At 50.3% G+C, this 10,640-nt stretch overlaps 1 pseudogene; it reads left to right on the forward strand.

Annotated features, from left to right (window-relative positions):
• Positions 1-1,656: 1,656 nt before the first annotated feature.
• LOC149327229 (uncharacterized) lies at positions 1,657-5,226 on the forward strand (annotated as a pseudogene).
• Positions 5,227-10,640: the final 5,414 nt, after the last annotated feature.

Raw genomic sequence — 10,640 nt, forward strand, 5'->3', positions numbered from 1 at the left:
CATAGACATATTAGGTTTCATTGCGCTCCGTGATTAAGCACAAAGAGCAACCGAACCTTAAAGGTCTTATAAACCAACTAGCTCAGGTGCCGCCCATATTGTTACCAAGTAGTGCTGCAAGAAAAAGGCTAAAAGCGCTACACACAAAAGTGCATCGGGCCACTGCCTTAACCCTTTTTCCGGATGCCTGCGTGGCGAGATGGTGGCGCCATTTATACACACGACGCTGAAGCTACGGTGCAGCGTATCGCCTGTCTCTGCGGAAGTGGAACGGGGTCCTTCGGTTGCAACGACGGAACGCCTTTTGTCTGCCTCGGTAGCATATACAGAGCTTCTGTGATGGTTTCGGCGCAATCGGAACGAATCTGGAAGGTGTGGCGCGCAGCTACAATTAAAGCAGAGTCGGAAAATGGCGGACAGAGGAGAAAGCCAAAACAAGCAAGTCATATACGAATCTCCATACCGAGCACCTGAAACGCAGATGGTTTGCCTTCCCGTTAGAAAAAGTCAAGTCATCTTTATTTCAACATCGCAAAGATGCTAGGGGCGCAGCCAAAAAGCCTATTAAAGGCTTGACGAGGGGCTGCGCCCCGTACAAAAACTTGGTAACGTCGGCGTAAGAGCTGGCTATACAATGAAGCCAAAATTGCATAGGGGATTTTTTTTTGTCTTTATTGCCTGGCTTTTGCAAACAAAATTGGACAAAACAAACAATCAACAAAACACAATAAACGCTATGTACATACGAATCGTGGTCAGCCAGCAAGAATCTGGCTTCGTCTAATTAAAATCCAGGCAATGTACAGAGCGGCTCTAGTTTTGAGAGCCACTCCGGAGGGTCCGCAGCGGCCTTCTGAATGGCCAGAAACATGTCCATATTTTCGCGAAAGTAAATCCTGGCAGGTCTTGCGTCTCGGTCACAATGGTAGCCTGCCATTCTGGAGCGCCATATACAGTGGAGGCCTGTCAGCCTTATTAAGTCGAAAGGCACCCCATCCTCATTTTCAACAGATAAGTACCGAATGCCGTACGGGTGAGCGGAAATTCTTTCTTTAAGGTTCGCTGCAACACATTCCAAAAATAAACCCCTTACCAACAGTGTAAAAAAACATGGTCTATTGTTTCCAGCTTCCTGCAAATCAAACAGTGAGATCCCCAGGGTAAAAATAATTCCTTGCCCTCTAAATTTTTTTTTAACCGGTAAGGTTCCGGTGTGCAGCTTAAGAAAGAAGGTTTTGTTCCTGGTGGCACCTGCATTTTTTCACTCTCTTTAAAACATCTTTGCCTGGGCCTCCACTGTACAAGGCACTGTACAAGGGCGCGGGGAAAACTACATCGCACAAAGCACGGTACAGTTTCTTTCGTTTCGCAGTGGACAGAAAGTCATTCGAAAACCGCGCTGAAAGAAACCTTACACTGGCAACAATTTCCCGGTAAAAACCATATGGGATACGGACCCTGCACACCGTTACCTTACATGGGCCGTGCTCATCAAGGGCTGGAAGGAATAGAGGCAGCAGACGCAGCCGCGCACGCGCGCACATGAGGAACAGGAGCCCGCCCTCAACCTGCCCAGCGTGACGCAACCTGCTGTCATTGGGGCACCCGGCTCAGAGGTGGGCCCCTTCCTAGTAAGCATAAATTCTAATCATAATCATGGCGGACATTAATAAACCGCGATGGTACTCACGCAGGAATTCGGCCCCTGTCCAAATTTTACAGTGAAACTGCAGAGGTTTCAAGGCCCGTGCTAAGCGGGCCGACCTACGGCTTTTCCTAACAACGTCCCCCAGTCCTCCTGCTGTAGTGGCCCTCCAAGAGCCGGGGGACGCAGCCACCCTCACAAATTACTCAGTGCATCGGCAGGATGCGCAGAGCTGCCTCTGCGTGCATAGAAATTATACGGCCTCCCCGGTGGACCTGGATTACAAGGCGATTTTCTCGTATGCGATGGTGACGATCCCTCCGCTACGGAAGCAGGACCCCCCATTACACGTACTCAACGTTTACAGCTCTCCAAAACTTCCAAACGTCACATTTGCAGACTTATTCAGTCGGGCGTTAAAGGTGGCGAACAGGGACCCCCTCATAATCGTTGGGGACTTTAATGCCTCTAGCCGCTTATGGGGATACATACGTGAAAAAAAACGAGGACGCAAGCTGGCGGAACTTGCGTCAACGTTGGGCCTTACTCTTCACACGGACCCTGCACAACCCACTCGCATTGGGAACTCCGTGGCACGCGACACGTGCCCAGATCTCACCTTTACCAAAAATATTATATATGCAGATTGGCACAACACCGAGCAAACCCTGGGTAGCGACCACTGCATTCTTGCGACCACAATCCGCACCAAACCCCTTACAAGACCTCACACTAAAGCAACCCTTCCAGACTGGACCAAATTCAGATCCAACTACACTAACCCTACCCCTAAAGCGGATCAAGGTTACACTACCTGGTCACAACACCTCATCTGCGAACTCGAAGATACCGAACACCACGTTCAGCTCTCAGAGGTGAACCTGGCGGTGGACAACCACCTCCTTCACCTCTGGGAGGCCCGGCACAGCCTCGTCCGCCGATGGCGCCGGCAGAAGTACAATCGGCAACTCAAAATCCGCATCGCGGAACTCACCCAACAAGCGGCAGAGTATGCGGCCAAACTCGCCGACTCCAACTGGGTAGACCGATGCAACACCGCTGCTCGGCAAATGTCGAGCCGGAGCACTTGGCGCCTTTTCCGTGCCCTCATTGATCCGACCCAAACCCGCACCGAAACACAAAAACATCTTCAACGAGCAATTCACACCTTCAACGGAGACACAGTCAAACTGGCTGACGCGCTCCGAGACAAATATCTGTACACAGACCAGGATTCGCGTGGTCCGGCGTACTCGTATGCAGGTTCTGAGAACGCAGAGCTGGATCGAACGTTCCAGCTTCACGACCTCAAAGCGGCCCTGGCCAAAATGAAACGACGGACAGCCCCGGGTAGGGACAAGGTAACTGTGAAACTTCTCGCTAACCTACCCGAACCGGCCTACGAGATCCTGCTCGAATACTTCAATGCCATCTGGATGGGAGGTACGCCTCTCCCAGTGGATTGGAAGACGGCTCTCGTCACATTCATACCCAAACCAGGCAAACCTCTCAAAACTGACAATCTCCGGCCCATATCTCTCACTTCTTGTGTGGGGAAGTTGATGGAGACCATGGTCCGTGACAGACTATCCACCTACCTAGAAACGCACACCGCCTTTGCAGACACCATGTGCGGGTTCCGCCCACACCGGTCCGCACAAGATGTGCTGCTGCAACTTCATAGAGAGATTCTTGATCCCGTCGAGCACCCTAGCGATGACAAGGTAGTCCTCGCAATGGACTTGCGGGGGGCTTTTGACAATGTTACCCATGATATCATCCTCTCCCACCTGTCCCAAGTGAACTTTGGGTACAACACATTCCAATGCATCAAGCAATTCCTCACAGATCGGCAATCATATATCCGAGTCCAAGACAGTGAACATGGCCTGTACCAACTTGGTACGCGAGGGACTCCACAGGGAGCAGTCCTCTCGCCTCTTCTCTTCAATCTGGCCATGATGAAGCTCCCTACCCTGCTGGGTGAGGTCCCGGGTGTGCAGCATGCCCTGTACGCGGACGACATCATCCTCTGGGTAACACACGGTTCGGTTGGAGAAATCGAGGCCAACCTGCAGCAAGCGGCGGCTATTGTGGACGATTATGAACACCGCTGCGGCCTTGAGTGGTCCCCGAGCAAATCGGAATTCGTGCACATACGTCCCAATCCAAGGTGTACAACCAAAATTGCCCTCTCCCTGCTTAGTGGGCCGATACCTGAACACGATGAAATCAGAGTATTGGGACTCTACATACAAAAGAACCGCAAGATTGACACCACGCTGAAGAAACTCCGCAAGGTGGGGGATCAGTTGGGCCGTATGGTCCGCCGGGTATCAAACAAACGAGGGGGGTTGCGATGCAAATACGCCCTGCGGCTGGCCAATGCATTCGTAACCAGTCGAATCCTGTATTCGGCACCGTACCTCCACCTGCGCAAATGCGATGAGAACGCTTTCGAAGTGATTCTCCGAAAAATCTATAAGAGAGCTCTCGACCTCCCAATTGCAACATCCAACCAACGTCTCCTCGGCCTGGGGATGACGAACACCTTTGGGGAGCTACGCGAGGCTCATCTCAGCAATCAATACTTGCGGTTAAGCAATACACGTGCGGGTAGCCGCCTACTGACCCGCCTCCATATCAGTTACACAACCCAAGAGGAGAAGCGGGTATCCATGCCCGAGGCCTGGCGCTTCGCACTAAAGGTTTGCCCCCTCCCCAATAACATGACAAAAGATGCCCATGACGGCCGCCGCCTCGCGCGAGCGGAGGCCATTTCCAAGCAGTATGCTGCTCGACCAGGGGTATTTTACACGGACGCGGCAGGTCCACACCATGGGGGTTGGTACACGGCTGCCGTTGTCCACCAAAACAACCCAGTTCAGGGCCTCACCTTTCATGCCCCCAACATTACATTCGCGGAAGAAGTTGCTATCGCACTTGCAGCTGCGGATCCAGAGTCCCGAGTCATTATCACCGACTCAAGAGAAGCTTGCCGCAATTTTGAACAGGGCCAAATTCCAGATCGTGCTTTCCAAATTTTACACAGATGTGAGTACCGGGATTTCCCAACCCGGCGCACCATCATCTGGGCCCCAGCACATGCGGGGATAGAGAGAAATAAAGTAGCGGACACTACCGCCCGCGCGCTTAACCACCGGGCATCGCCTCTCTCGCCGCCTGATCCGGCTACTGATTTTAATCCGGCTATTACTTTTCGGGAGATCTCTCTCCTGTATCAAAACGCTCACGGCCGATACCCACCCCCCTGTAAAGGCCTCAATAAGTCAGAGGAGCGTTGGCTACTTCGCCTCTACACCAACACGGTACTGTGCCCGGTAGTGCTCAAACATTTCAATTCAGCCTTTTCGGGCGAGTGTCCACACTGTGGGGAAGTGTTTGCGGACACGTATCACATGATGTGGGCATGCCCGGCGAATCCTGCTTTCCTACCCCACCCCCACCCCACCCGAGAGGACTGGGAGGCTGCCCTGCTCGGCTGCTCAACTCTCCAGGAACAACGAGCCCTGGTAACAAGAGCCCGGGCCGCCGCGGAGGCCACAGGGGTCCCGGACTAGGGATCCCTCCTAGTGATTGTGAGGGCCGTGCCCTTCAGGCACGGTCCAAGCAATACCTCTGTATATAGTACAAATAAATGTTTTACACCACCACTCTCTCACCGGGCTGTTTTCTCCTCCCCACCCGATTAGGAACGCGACTTCAATCCGGTCTATACCTTCAAAGATATTACAATCTATCATCTAGACAGTCATCGCCTTTACCCTCGACCATGTAAAGGCCTCAAGAAGGTGGACGAGCGGCTCCTTCTCCACCTTCCCACCAAAAAATTGCTGTGTGCGGCAGCACAAAAACATTTTGACATAGCCTTTAACGGCAGCTGCCCGCACTGTAGAGCGGTGTCTTCGGACACCTAGCAGATAGTATGGGCCTGCGCCTCCAACCCGGCTATTCCCCCATGCTCTACCCAACCCTGGAGGACTGGGACGCGATCCTGTTCGGCTGCCACGACTTACAGGCCCAACAAGCTTTAGTCAGGTACGCCCGGGTGGCGGCCACCGCCACTGGGGTGCAAGACTAGTGACATCCAACTAATGGTTGTAAGGATCAGTCCCTTATGGGCTAATCCAAACATACCTCCTGTCCCTTCCTAATGAAAGTTTTCACCACCACCGCAAACGCGACTGCAGCGATATCGTCGCGAGGACAGAATCCCAGTCTCGCCAGCACCATCACTTCTTTCTCGGCGCATGCAGAACTCTGGTTACGCGGGTAGCTAGGCATAAAATGTGGCAAAGAAACGCGAGTGTGCTTTTTGCTCTCTTAAAAAAAACTAGGAAAAGAAAATCTACTTATGAGGGATGCTCTAACATCCCAGTAAAGCTGCCAACATAAATAAGGTGTCCAAGAACGCGCTACGTCTTCCCTGTAGTGCATTCAATGCATTCATCTACTCTTGACGGCGACATAGTGCTATGGAGGAGGGACAGCAAATGAACTAAATGACGTGCATCGGTCATCTGCTCGCGTGCCTGGAAGCCGGAGCTGCCGGAATACGGCGTGATAACAAAGCGGAACCGACGCCAGCATTATTAACTGTATTCTAAAATTTCCAGGCAAGAAACGAAAATCCTTGCAGTCCAATGGTTGACGTGCCCCCCACGCTGGCGGCATGGGAACGCCAATACCTCTGGAGGTACACCTGGGAGCGGCTCCAGTGACACATGAAACGAAATCCAAAAGCAAGTATGCTGAAGACTACAGCACGGCGTAGCCGCTCTTGCTCAGCGCGCCTTCACTACTTCTCTCCCCGACTTCTTTCTATCTTTGCTTACCCCTCCTCTCTTCTATTGACATGCAGGCAGTGGTAGTGGTATCCATGTCAGTCACAAGCCCGTGCCATTTCCTCTTTCCTATTCTCTACAGCCTCTAACAACAACAACAACAACGTGGGCGCTGATGAAGGGCGATAGACGACGCAGTCCTGGAATTGCGCCTGCGTGCAGTACCAGGGTAAATGAATAGATCTGCATGTTTTCATACAGAAGACGGTACTTTGCAGTCGCCAACAGGCTTGCGGTAGGCAAAAGTCCAGGGAGAGGCGTCGCGAGAAAGGTCTTGAGAACGAGTTTTCAAGGCTTGTATGCGCCTTTTGAGTTTCTGCATATAACCACACAGGCTGCTGCTTTGAGCTTAGTAATTTTTTGAAATACACGTGTCAGTTTTAGCCTCGTACAGCGTATTCAGAGAAAAAGTTCGCCACTGTGAATTGTACACGTCGCTAGTCGTAAACAGATAGCGTTGCTTGCGTTCATTTCTCCTCTAGACGTTGAATATAATGACTTGTTTTTGACACCCTGTGTTAGCTGGAAAGATGTTACTTCTGGACAGTAATGAGGAGATGCTTTGACTTTGTCTCGTTGCAGTCGGCGTGCGCTCAGCGTTTGCTAACACACGTGCCGCGTAGTGCGACAAGTGCGGTCGAATCGTGTCTCCAGTCCTCTACCTCGCACAAGCGCCGTTCTTCGCCAAAAGTTATGCCCCAACCAGGCACCCCCCCCCCCCCCCTCTTGCTAAAATGATCAACTTGCTCAAAATTACCTGATTATGAATTTGTTGTCCTTCATAGCCCTGGGGTCACCATCTGTTTGCCGACTAAAAGTTATAGCAAAATATGTAGTAGATATTTAGAAAATTGCCCTTTTTTATGAATGGTCGTCAGAACTTCTGAGGTAATTACGCTTATTATGTTCCCCGGTCGTCGCGAAGTGCACGGGTTTCCAACGATCGATTACCATCATCTTAGTGTCATTTTCAAGAAGAGAGCTCAGAAGGTCGGAGGGTCATTTGAGTTCAGTGCAGTATTTATTTGACCGAAATCAAAATCTACAAAGAGATAAACGGGAGAATGAACTTTAAGGTTCGTTTCTGGAGCTTTCACATTTCTGGTAATTGACATCACTCATCACTTTGTAATTTCGTAACAAATGAAACTAGAGTTTTATGTTTGAAAAGTATTTATTCGAAGTGTGTCTACATACACTTCAGGAAGGAGGCCAAAAGGCGTGGTGCCTGACGAGGGCCTTCCTCCCTGGGGTAAGCAAACTGCATTCGGCACATACACGCACAAGAAGCAAATACAATAGATGTAGCGGTCACCGTGACTCTTGCTGGCATATTAAAAGGAAAACAAAAAAAGTGTACAAGAATGTTAAGGTAACTTAAAAGTTTTTCAGATGCGTGCTGTTGGGTTACAGGGAATTATAAAAGAAAAAAATATATATAATCATGTTAACTGTTATCAATTTACAATATGTCACAGGATGTACCGGTTAGTCATGTAGTCAACAGTGCAATCACTTTTCTCGCGTATATTTTTTGAGTTCTGCATTGATGGAGGAGGTCATGAAAATTTCTGTTTTCATTCAAAAAGGTAGTCATTTGGTATCTAATCGTTTGGAATCCGTAATTTGTTCTTGCTTTTGGTGCTCTTATTGTCATGTGCCGAAGAGGGTATGGGTTTTGGTGTAGTTCTGGTGTTGCAAAAAAATGAGTTTCAGGATGAAATCTGTTATATGTTTCTAGCGCTAGCCGAAGAGTTTTTATTGAAAAATTGTCAGTAACCCCAAGCTATTCCACCCCTGGTTCGTGCTATCCAAGTAGCCTAGATTAGCAATTTCTCGTATGGCCTTTTTCTGTAGTAAAAACAAAGCATTTAAATTAGTCTGTGTTGAGTCTCTGTTGACATTCCCAAAGGGAATGTCAACAGTTTCGCAACTTGTGACTACCGTTCATGACCGTTATTGTGTTCTTGAAAATTCGGGACAGATTGACATATTGTTCCTAGACTTTGCCAAGGCCTTCGATACGGTCACACACAATAAGCTTATTTATAAATTAGAGCTCATCGGTCTTCCTCTCTACGTGATTCAATGGATTGATGCATATTTGGAAAACAGGAGTCAGTTTGTTTTTGGTTCCCTGGGCGTCTCTTCTGGTGTACCGCAAAGAAGTGTATTGGGTCCTTTATTGTTTCTGCTATACATAAATGATTTGCCGGTGGCGCTGCAAGCAGCCGTCTCGAACAGACGCACGTTCGCATCGCACTGACTTTTTCAAGCTTTTTGGCCCTGACGTTTTTGGGCTAGGCTCCCAAAAATGAATGGGCCACCCCCATCGGGTTCCTCGCCACCCGTGGACGACGGTTTCAACGCTTCCGCGTCAACGACTATCCCAGGAAACCATCCGGATGAATCGGATACGCCTACCGCCGAAGCCACCAACATGGCTTCGCAGCAGCCTCGGCAAGACGCCGCGATAACATCGTTTTGCAGCGGCACAGATAACGCGGCCCAACCTGACGCCGTGCTCGGCGCCGACGAAAGCATGGCAGATGCCGAAGCCATTCAAGTGGTTGCAACGATACCTGTCTCCAACCCACTCTCTGTTCTTTCCACGGAAAACAAGCCGGGAAGCGCCCCTTCCGAGGTAGGATCTTGCACTTTTCCGTTTTCTAAATTTGCCAAGCAACCTAGGATGGGGTCAGGCACCTCGCGGATGGCTCAAGAAAGCACTCGCTTTGAGAACACACGATACGGCGTAAAACATGCCCACTCGCAGATAGCTATATATGCTCGCTTCACGGATGCGCATTATCGATCGCTAGGCTGTGCCTCAGCGTCCATAGTCCCCCCTATGGGCAGAATCGATCACTTGGCTGATAATGAACATACTGAAGAAGATGATTGGCAGCTTGTTAGGCGAAAGAACAAGGCCGCAGCCGCCGATCCAATCAGTATTAAATACACTGTGATAATTAAGCTAACCTCACCTGGACAACTAGATACACTCCCCGCACACTGGCTGCACGAAGCTGTTGCTAATGAGCTTCGGAAAATTCATTTTCACTCTGGCTTTCAAGTACGGCCTCTTGAACGAAGCAATCAGTTTGCTGTCGACATATCGCATATGCATGCCAGAGACCATCTGATTGGACTGCAGTCTCTCCTAATTTCTGGAAAGGAGACACCTATCCAAGCTTATGAAACCATACGCAAGTAACACTTGTTGCTGGGCTAGTTGGTGCATGCACGCCCCGGCCAGATCCGCGGGGTCATTTATCGTGCCAACGGGTTAACAAGCGAACATCTCATGGCAAACCTCACGTGCCACTCGTGCAGGATAATAAACGCCAGGCCTATGGGCAAGAACGGAGCAGCTCTAATCACATTTGAGGGCTCCAGACTTCCCCGAAAAATTCATCTGTACAGCATACTCCTTCCGGTGACACCTTATCACCCGAAGTCTATCATATGTGAGACCTGTCACAAAATCGGACACAGGGCAATTTCGTGTCCACTAGTCGACCAACGTCGATGCTCGTACTGCGGTCGCCTTGCACATGGAAACCTCGAGGTTTGTCCGACGGAACCACTATGCCGCAATTGCAGAGGTCCCCATGTAGCCACGCACCCAAAGTGCCCTGCTCGGCGGCAGGCCACAAAAACCTTGAGGAATGGCATTTTCCGTCGTACCCGAGTATCGCGACGAAAAGAACGCAAACAACAAGCCGAGATTCTACGTGGTAACCAAACGGTGTCGACGACGGCGCACAAGAGCCCTGTCAGTACACAGCAATCAGCCTCGGAGTCAATTGTGCTTGTTAATCAGGACTTCCCTTCACTACAAAGTCAGCCGAAGCAGAAGGCACGAGACAGCGAACATAAAACTAAACGGCAAGGCGCGCAAGTCCTCCACACAATCTGAGAGCAATAGTCAAAGGAATGCCACCTCATCTCTAACCGCAGTTTTTGAGTATACCGCGACGGCACCAAAGCAAGCGCGCATTCATCGGGTTTACGCTGACACACTCCGTGATACGCAACGCGGCGCGCAAACGAATCTTGCAAAAGATAGTTCGCGTACGCTACACTTAGATGAAAACCAGCTCACGCGCTATCGAACTGGTCACTGC

Source organism: Amblyomma mixtum, chromosome 10 (assembly GCF_055824585.1).
Source record: "Amblyomma mixtum isolate Tamu chromosome 10, ASM5582458v1, whole genome shotgun sequence".
NCBI lineage: Eukaryota > Metazoa > Arthropoda > Arachnida > Ixodida > Ixodidae > Amblyomma > Amblyomma mixtum.